We start from the raw sequence: 7645 nt of genomic DNA, 5'->3' as shown, positions 1-7645 counted from the left end.
AGACCAAAGCTGTCTTTTAGGGATATTATTTGGAATTTTTTTAGAATAAACTTATGCATGATAGAAGTTTTAAATCTTATATTTGTATTTTACTTTTAAGTAAATTAAAATAACATATTGAATTCCTCTGTGAATGGATGTATTTACTAGAATGCCATAAATCATGAATGCATAGTAATAAGATGGTGGATATATTTGGGCCAGATGTTGTTTTGGGATGGATCTCTAAGTTAAGCCCAGCATAAGATACATTGCAACATGGTAATTTTAAAGGGTTTATAAAAGCCATGGATCAATACTGTATACTCTGTAGTACACTGAAAAAACAAATATGTTTGTAAAGAGACCTTAAACAAAAACAGTATTTTTACATATATATATGGAAGTCCTGCTTGCTTATAAGAACCCTTAAAGGAGTAATTCAAAATATCACATAATATAAATTTAGTCTAATCAAGTTTAGAAACTTGGGTTAAGATCAATTAGAATTGATATGAAAATCCAGCTTCCAAATTTAAGGATAAACCAGATGTTATGTATTATATTTATTCTTATTTGTCAAAAAAAGGCAACAAAATTGATGTAAAAGTTCACAACAGATTTTTTCTACACAATCCTTTCCTAAATATTCAACTAAATATTTTCCTTATGAGAGATTTATCTTAATAATTATAAAAATCATATTATAATCTTTAATTTAAAAAATAATGACAGACTAAAGATACATCAATATTTTCTATTTTAGTTATATGAAAACTGTTAAAATCTGAGTAAGAATATGCTATACATTTGTGATTTTAAATTATAAGACTAAAATGCTACTTTTCATTTCAACTGACAATAATAAAATAATTTTCTTCATTAGAAGATCAGGTAGCTCTTCAAATACAACTATAATTTTTTCACTACTATTTTCAACTTCTATGCATTGCTCAGTAATACAGCTATCATCAACATTTAACACTATAGATAATCAATCATATATTATGCCAGCAATTTCACCATTACTGAGTAATAGAACTAGGTCTTCTGATCTCAGATTCCTTTAACTTCCCACCAAACAGTAATGTACCAGTGAGATTCTTTCACATAATTAAGTTAATTTTAAGTGAAAAGAAAACAACAAGCTCTATAATCAATTAAAAAACAAACTGTTGCCATGGTGTGGATTCCAACTCATAGCAGCCTTTTAGAACAGAGTCGTTTGCCCGGCAAGATTTTGGAGGCTGTAAATCTACACAGAAACACATCTTTCTGTCACAGTGTTTGAACTGTTGATCTTTTGGATAGCGTAGGTGTGCTTTAAACATTGTGCTGCCAGTGATACTTTTGCAATCAGTATTCAGTTCCAATTTAGTTTATCCCCTATGGAATTTTCAAAGAAGGCTCCAACTTGCTGGTAGGAGCGGCTCTCCTCAATATATCTGACATAAATTAATGCAGTTGTGTTTTCAAATATGAAATAAATGATAATATTGTGATATGTTAATATGGAATAATTGACATATGCTAATTGAAACACAAATTACATGAGTATTTTCTGATACTTTATACTCTGATCAGTGTAAAGATAAACCATTGATCTTCGGTTGTTTTATTTTTGTTGTTTATATTTCTTCTTCAGTTTGGGGAGCTCTGTACAAACTCAACAGTTTGTACAGAGCTCCCCAAACAGAAGAAATTACAGAGAAAATAATTAAAACTATACACTTACTGGTTTTAATTGGATCAAACATTTGGAAATACAACTTAATATTGGCATTTCAGGAAAAAATGTTTAAGAAAAATATGTGACATAATTGTAAATCTTAAATCAAACACATGGTGAATGCAATTTTAACTTTATGTTTTTGTTGTTAAGTGCCTTAAGGTAGATTCTGAGCCATAGTGACCCTGTCTAGGGATTCTGAGGAGCAGCTGGTGAGTTTGAACTGCCTACCTTGCATTTCAAACGGCTTTGCAGTCTGGTGCATTAACCCACAACACCACAACCTTATAACCCCTGGCAATTAGCACATGTATTGCAAAAATTTGCTTAAAATTGCTTATTAGTACATTTCACTGCCTGCATATTTATTCTGAAGGATAATTTTCATTGTATATTTAATGCATATATAAGAAATAATGTAAGGTCTCTTTCAGGACTGAAAGTCATTTTATCATCATCAAGTAATCTAGAATGATTCATGATGCCAAAAATGTTCGGCATGACAGGAGTCATTAGAGCAAGCAGAATTTAAGGAGTACTAATTAGCTTCATGATGAATCTATTAAATTTTAAGCCAATTTATCAAAAATCATTCTCTATGCATTTGTGCTGCTTATTTTATATTCCATTTTGGCCAAGAAATGTAGTCAGTATGAATTAATGTATGTTTTTGTTGTTGTTAAGTGCCATCAAATTAATGTATATATATATATATATTTATATAATAATTTCAGTAAGATCTTAAATATGCAGTTATATAAAAGACCATTTAAAATACTTCCACTTAAAAAATGATTTTTTTTTTTTTTTTTTTTTTTTTTAGTACCAAGAACAAAAATCGAATAGCTTGTCTTAAACAAAATTAATAACCAGTTCAACAAAACTTGCTTCACTCAGCCCATGGAAATATTTTTGTAAAGATTAAACTAGAAACATTTGGAGGCACATCTAAGTAGAAAAGTATGGCATCTGCGTGAACATTTTACTCTGAATGCAGCCCATTTTTTTAATCATAAAACTGATGTGAACCTAGATAATCAATTCATGATATAATGTAAATATGCATTTAATGTGCATATTATAATGTTGAATAAACTGTTTGAAAAACAATATACTTCGTCTGTTCATTAATCTGGAAATGTCCCAAATTATTAATTGCTTGTCTAAGAGCAATTAAAGAGAAGTCTAAGAGAAGTAGCATTAGAAGAAAAGGAGAAAGTGAAGTGAAATGTTCAGATTTTATTATGTACATTTCTTATTGCTTGGCAAATACTTTAGTAAGATTTTTACTAGAAACATTTGGAATCATATATATGGAGTCCTGGTGTGGTGCTGTAGGAGAAGCACTAGACTGCTAAGCATAATTTCAGAAGTTCAAACCCACCAGCCACTCTTTGGAAATTCTACACAGTGCCACTATTGAAAACAACTCAATGGCACTTAAAAATAACAACATATACAGAGAGATAATGACCAATATAAGTTGTTGTTGTTAGTTATTATCTAGTTGTTTCCAACTCATCGCAACCCTATGTACAATATGGTTATACAGAACAAAACACTGCCTAATCCTGCACCATCTTCACTATCGCTGCTATGTTTGAGCCCGTTATTGAAGTCATTGTACCAACTCATCTCATTGAGAGTTTTTCTGTTTTGCATTGACTTTCTTCTTTATCAAGCTTGATGTTCTTTTCCAAGTTCTGGTCTCTGCTAATAAAATGTTCAATGTATGTGAGATGAAGTCTCACTCTCTTTGTTTCTCAGGAGTATTCTGGCTGTACTTTTTCCAATATAGATTTGTTTTATTTCTTAACTGCTACTTCTAGAGGCACTGATTGTAGACTCAGCAAAATGAAACCTTTGGCAATTTTAATAATCCTCTTTTATTACTCAGTTGTACATGAGAACTTTATGGAACAGCATGAACAAATTATTCAAAAAAAGTTGAGCGAAAAAAAGCAAGTTGCAGAACAATACAGTATAGTATAGGACAGTGCTATATTAAGGGTATTTATTGTTGTTGTTGTTGTTGTTAAGTGCCGTCGAGTCGGTTCCGACCCATAGCGACCCTGTACAGGGTTTCCGAGGGTGTAAATCTTTACGGGAGTAGAAAGCCTCATCTTTCTCCCACGGAGCGGCTGGTAGTTTCGAACCGCTGACCTTAAGGTTCGCAGCCCGATTCATAACCACTACGCAAAAGGGTATTTATAGTAAAATAAAATAACAAAAATGGGAGTTATGGGCACCAACTTCAAAATATTAATTAAATCGAGAGTAGACATCAAAGAAATGGAAATTGCTATAGAGATTTAACTGTATATGTATTTTTTTATTAGGAAATATGTAAAACATATATTTTTAGATTTCTGGTGTGGCACTGTAGGATAAACACTGGATTGCAAAACAGAAGGTAAGTGGTTCAAACCCATGAGTTGCTCCTTGGAAACACTGTATGGAGTCTCTATGAGTCAAAGTGACTCAACAACATTTAACAATAGTGTGAAAACAGGTATATAATTAAAATATTGAACTTCATGTTTAATCTATTGTTATTAAATAAATTGAAATTGTTAAGGCATCTCTCAGAAGTCATTCAGAACCACAGTAATGAGATTCTCCTAATTATTCTGGGAAGAGGCTCAGCTTTTTTATCTGGGCTTAGAGATTATAATAATTATTTGTAAATCTCCATCATTCTTCTGTCGATTTGTTGCACTATGTTGGTTTGTGTGGTGCTGTGATGCAAGAAGTTATACAGCTAATATTTTAAATAAATACCAATTGGGTCATTCATGGTGGACCATTTTCAGCACAGTTTCCAGACTAAAACAGACTAGGAATATGAAGGGGCAGACCATTTCTGAAGTAATAATAGTCAAGGAAACCTTATGAATAGCAGTGGAATGTTGTCATCAAAAGTGCTGGAAGATGAGATCCTCAGGTTGGAAGGCACTCAAATACAGCTAGGGAAAATTGTCTCCTCAAAGTAGAGTTGACCTTAATGGTGTGAATGGAGTAAAACTTTCTGGACTTTCATGTGCTCATGGGACACACACAACTCAAAATGAAAAGAAACAGCTGAAAACATCCATTAATAATCAAAATGTAGAATTGATCACTATTAACCCACAAGCACTCAATGGCACCTACACACAACCACTCGATGATACCTAACAACATCAAAATTTACTTTGAATCTGAAGAAAATTAAAACTAGTGCACAAAAGCTAAAGCAAATATGCATATTGTTTTAGTATACGCCACTTGAATATAGAGATCATCTCAAGCACATTTTTATTTCATTGAAAAAACATGACCAAAACCAGAAAAGTTGTGAGATGGTATCAAGAACATCATACATGATTTTTTTTTTTTTAAAGGAAAGTAAGAAAAGACCAGAATTGATATTAGAAGATATTTGGACCTTGCTCTTAACATAGAAAACTGAAAGAGATTGGAAGAAAGGATGAAATAAAAAACCTGAATAGATATTTCAAAGGGCATCTCAAAAAAGATAAAGCAAAGTATTATAATGAAAAAGTCAAAGTACTAGAATTAGAAAAAAAAAAAAATGAAGATTACATGTTCAGCATTTCTCAAGCTGAAAGAAATGAAGAAAAACTTCAGACTCCGAGTTTCAATATGAAAATTCTATAAATTAAATAGAGTCCTGGTGTGGCATTGTGGGTTATGCTCTGGACTTCAATGTTGGGTTGAGCCATAAGGTCCGCAGCTCAAGCTCACCAGCTGCTTCTTGGAAACCCTATACAGGGTTGTTATGGGTCAGAATTGGCTCAATGGCACTTAACATCAACAACAAAATGGACTAAATATTGAACAATGTAGGAAACATAAAAAGAACATGGAAGAAATACACAGAATCACTGTTCCCACCAAAAATGGTTGTTGTTCAACCATTTAAAGAGGTAGCATTTTATAAAGAACTTTCATATTAAAGGAAGAAATCCTAGCTGCAATGAAATCATTGATGAATAACAAGCCTTCAAGAACTGAGGGAATACCAGTTGAAATGTTTCAACAAATTGATGCAGTGCTGGAAGCACTCACTCATGTATGTCAAGAAATTTGAAAGATGGCTTCTTGACCAACTAACTGGAATAGATTGATATTTGTGCTCATTTCAAAGAAAAGTGACCCAACAGAAAGCAGAAATTATCAAACAATATAATTAATACAGAGTCCTGATGTGAGTCTGTACGATAAGCACTGGACTGCTAACCACAAGGTCAGCAGTTCAAATCCATAAGTCACTTCTTGGAAACATTATATAGATCTCTATGAGTCAGAAACGACTCTATGGTACTTAACAGCATCATTAGTACAAAATGCAAGTAAAATTTTACTTTAGATAATTTAAAATTCATTGTAGCAGTGCATTAATACGGAGCTGCCAGAAATTCAAGGCAGATTCAGAAGACGACAAGGAACTGAATATATCATTGATGAAGACAAATGGATCTTGAATGAAAACAGAGAATACCAGAAAGATATTTACTTATGTGTCATTGACTCTGCAAAGGCTTTAAATTGTTTTGAATATAACAGACTACAGACAACAGGAATTCCAGAACACATAATTGTGCTCATGTAGAACCTATAAATAGACCAAGTGGCAGTTGTTTGAACCAAACAAGAGGGCACTATGTAGTTTAAAATCAGGAAATATGTGTGTCAGAGTTGTATATTATAATCACATTTATTCAATTTCTATGCTGAGCAAATAATTCTAGAACTAGACTATATTAATAATAACATGATATCAGAATTGAAGGAAAACTAATCACAACTTCCAAAATATGCCAATTCCTTGTTGTAAGCAAAGATGACTTTAAACACTCACTGATGATGATCAAAGTCTCCAGGCTTCAGTATGGATTGCAAATCAATGTAAAGGAAACAAAATTCCTCACACTGGACCAATCAACAACATTATATTAAATGGAAAAAAAATATGGAATTTGTTGAGGATTTTATTTTACTAGGATGAAAATCAATCTTCATGGAATGAACCGGTAAAGAACATAATGTTTTATATTGGGCAAACTTGTTGCAAAATATACCTAAAATCTAAAAGAACAAAGACATTATGAGGACAAAGGTATGCCTGACTTCAGTCATGGCATTTTCGATTGTTTCATATGCATGTGAAATGTGGACAATGAAGAAATATTGGTACATTTGAATTATGGTGCTGGCAGAAAACATGGAAATACCATGGACTGCCAGAAGAGCAACCAAATGTTTCTTGGAAGATATATAGCCAAAAAAGTTCTTTAGAAGCAAGAATGGTAAGAATTCATTTCATGTATTTTGGGACTTTTGATCAAGAGGAACCAGTTCCTGTAAAATGTCACCAAGCTGAGAAAATTTATTGTTAAGTGCCGTTGAATTAGCTCTGAAAACAATAGCAAGCCTAGGCACAACAAAATGAAACACTCCATGTCCTGCACTATCTTCACAATTGCTGCTACTCTTGATTCCATTGTTGCTGCCACTGTGCTAATCCATCTCATCTGGAGTCTCTCTCTTTTTCACTGTTCTTCTACTTTAGCAAGGTGTCTCTTGACAACATGTCTAAAATGTGAGTGAAAATCGACCAATCTCTTCTCCATTTATACGGATATTATTGCTCCAGTGGTGAGGATTTTTGTTTTCTTTACAATAAGTTGCAACCCATATCAAAGGCTGTGATCTTTGATCTCTATCAGTAAGTGTTTTAAGTCCTCTTCACTTTCAGCAAGCAAGGTTGTATCATCTGCATATCTCAGGTTGTTAATGAATCTTCCTCCAATCCTAATGCCATGTTCTTCATATAAAACAGTTTCTCTAAGTATTTTCTCAGCATACAGACTGAATAATTATGGTGAAACAATACAATCCAACCTCATACCTTTCCTAAATTTAAACCATTTT

The sequence above is a fragment of the Chrysochloris asiatica genome, unplaced genomic scaffold (genome assembly GCF_000296735.1).
Source record: "Chrysochloris asiatica unplaced genomic scaffold, ChrAsi1.0 scaffold00049, whole genome shotgun sequence".
Classification (NCBI taxonomy): domain Eukaryota; kingdom Metazoa; phylum Chordata; class Mammalia; order Afrosoricida; family Chrysochloridae; genus Chrysochloris; species Chrysochloris asiatica.
Note: the sequence above shows the minus strand (reverse complement) of the source record.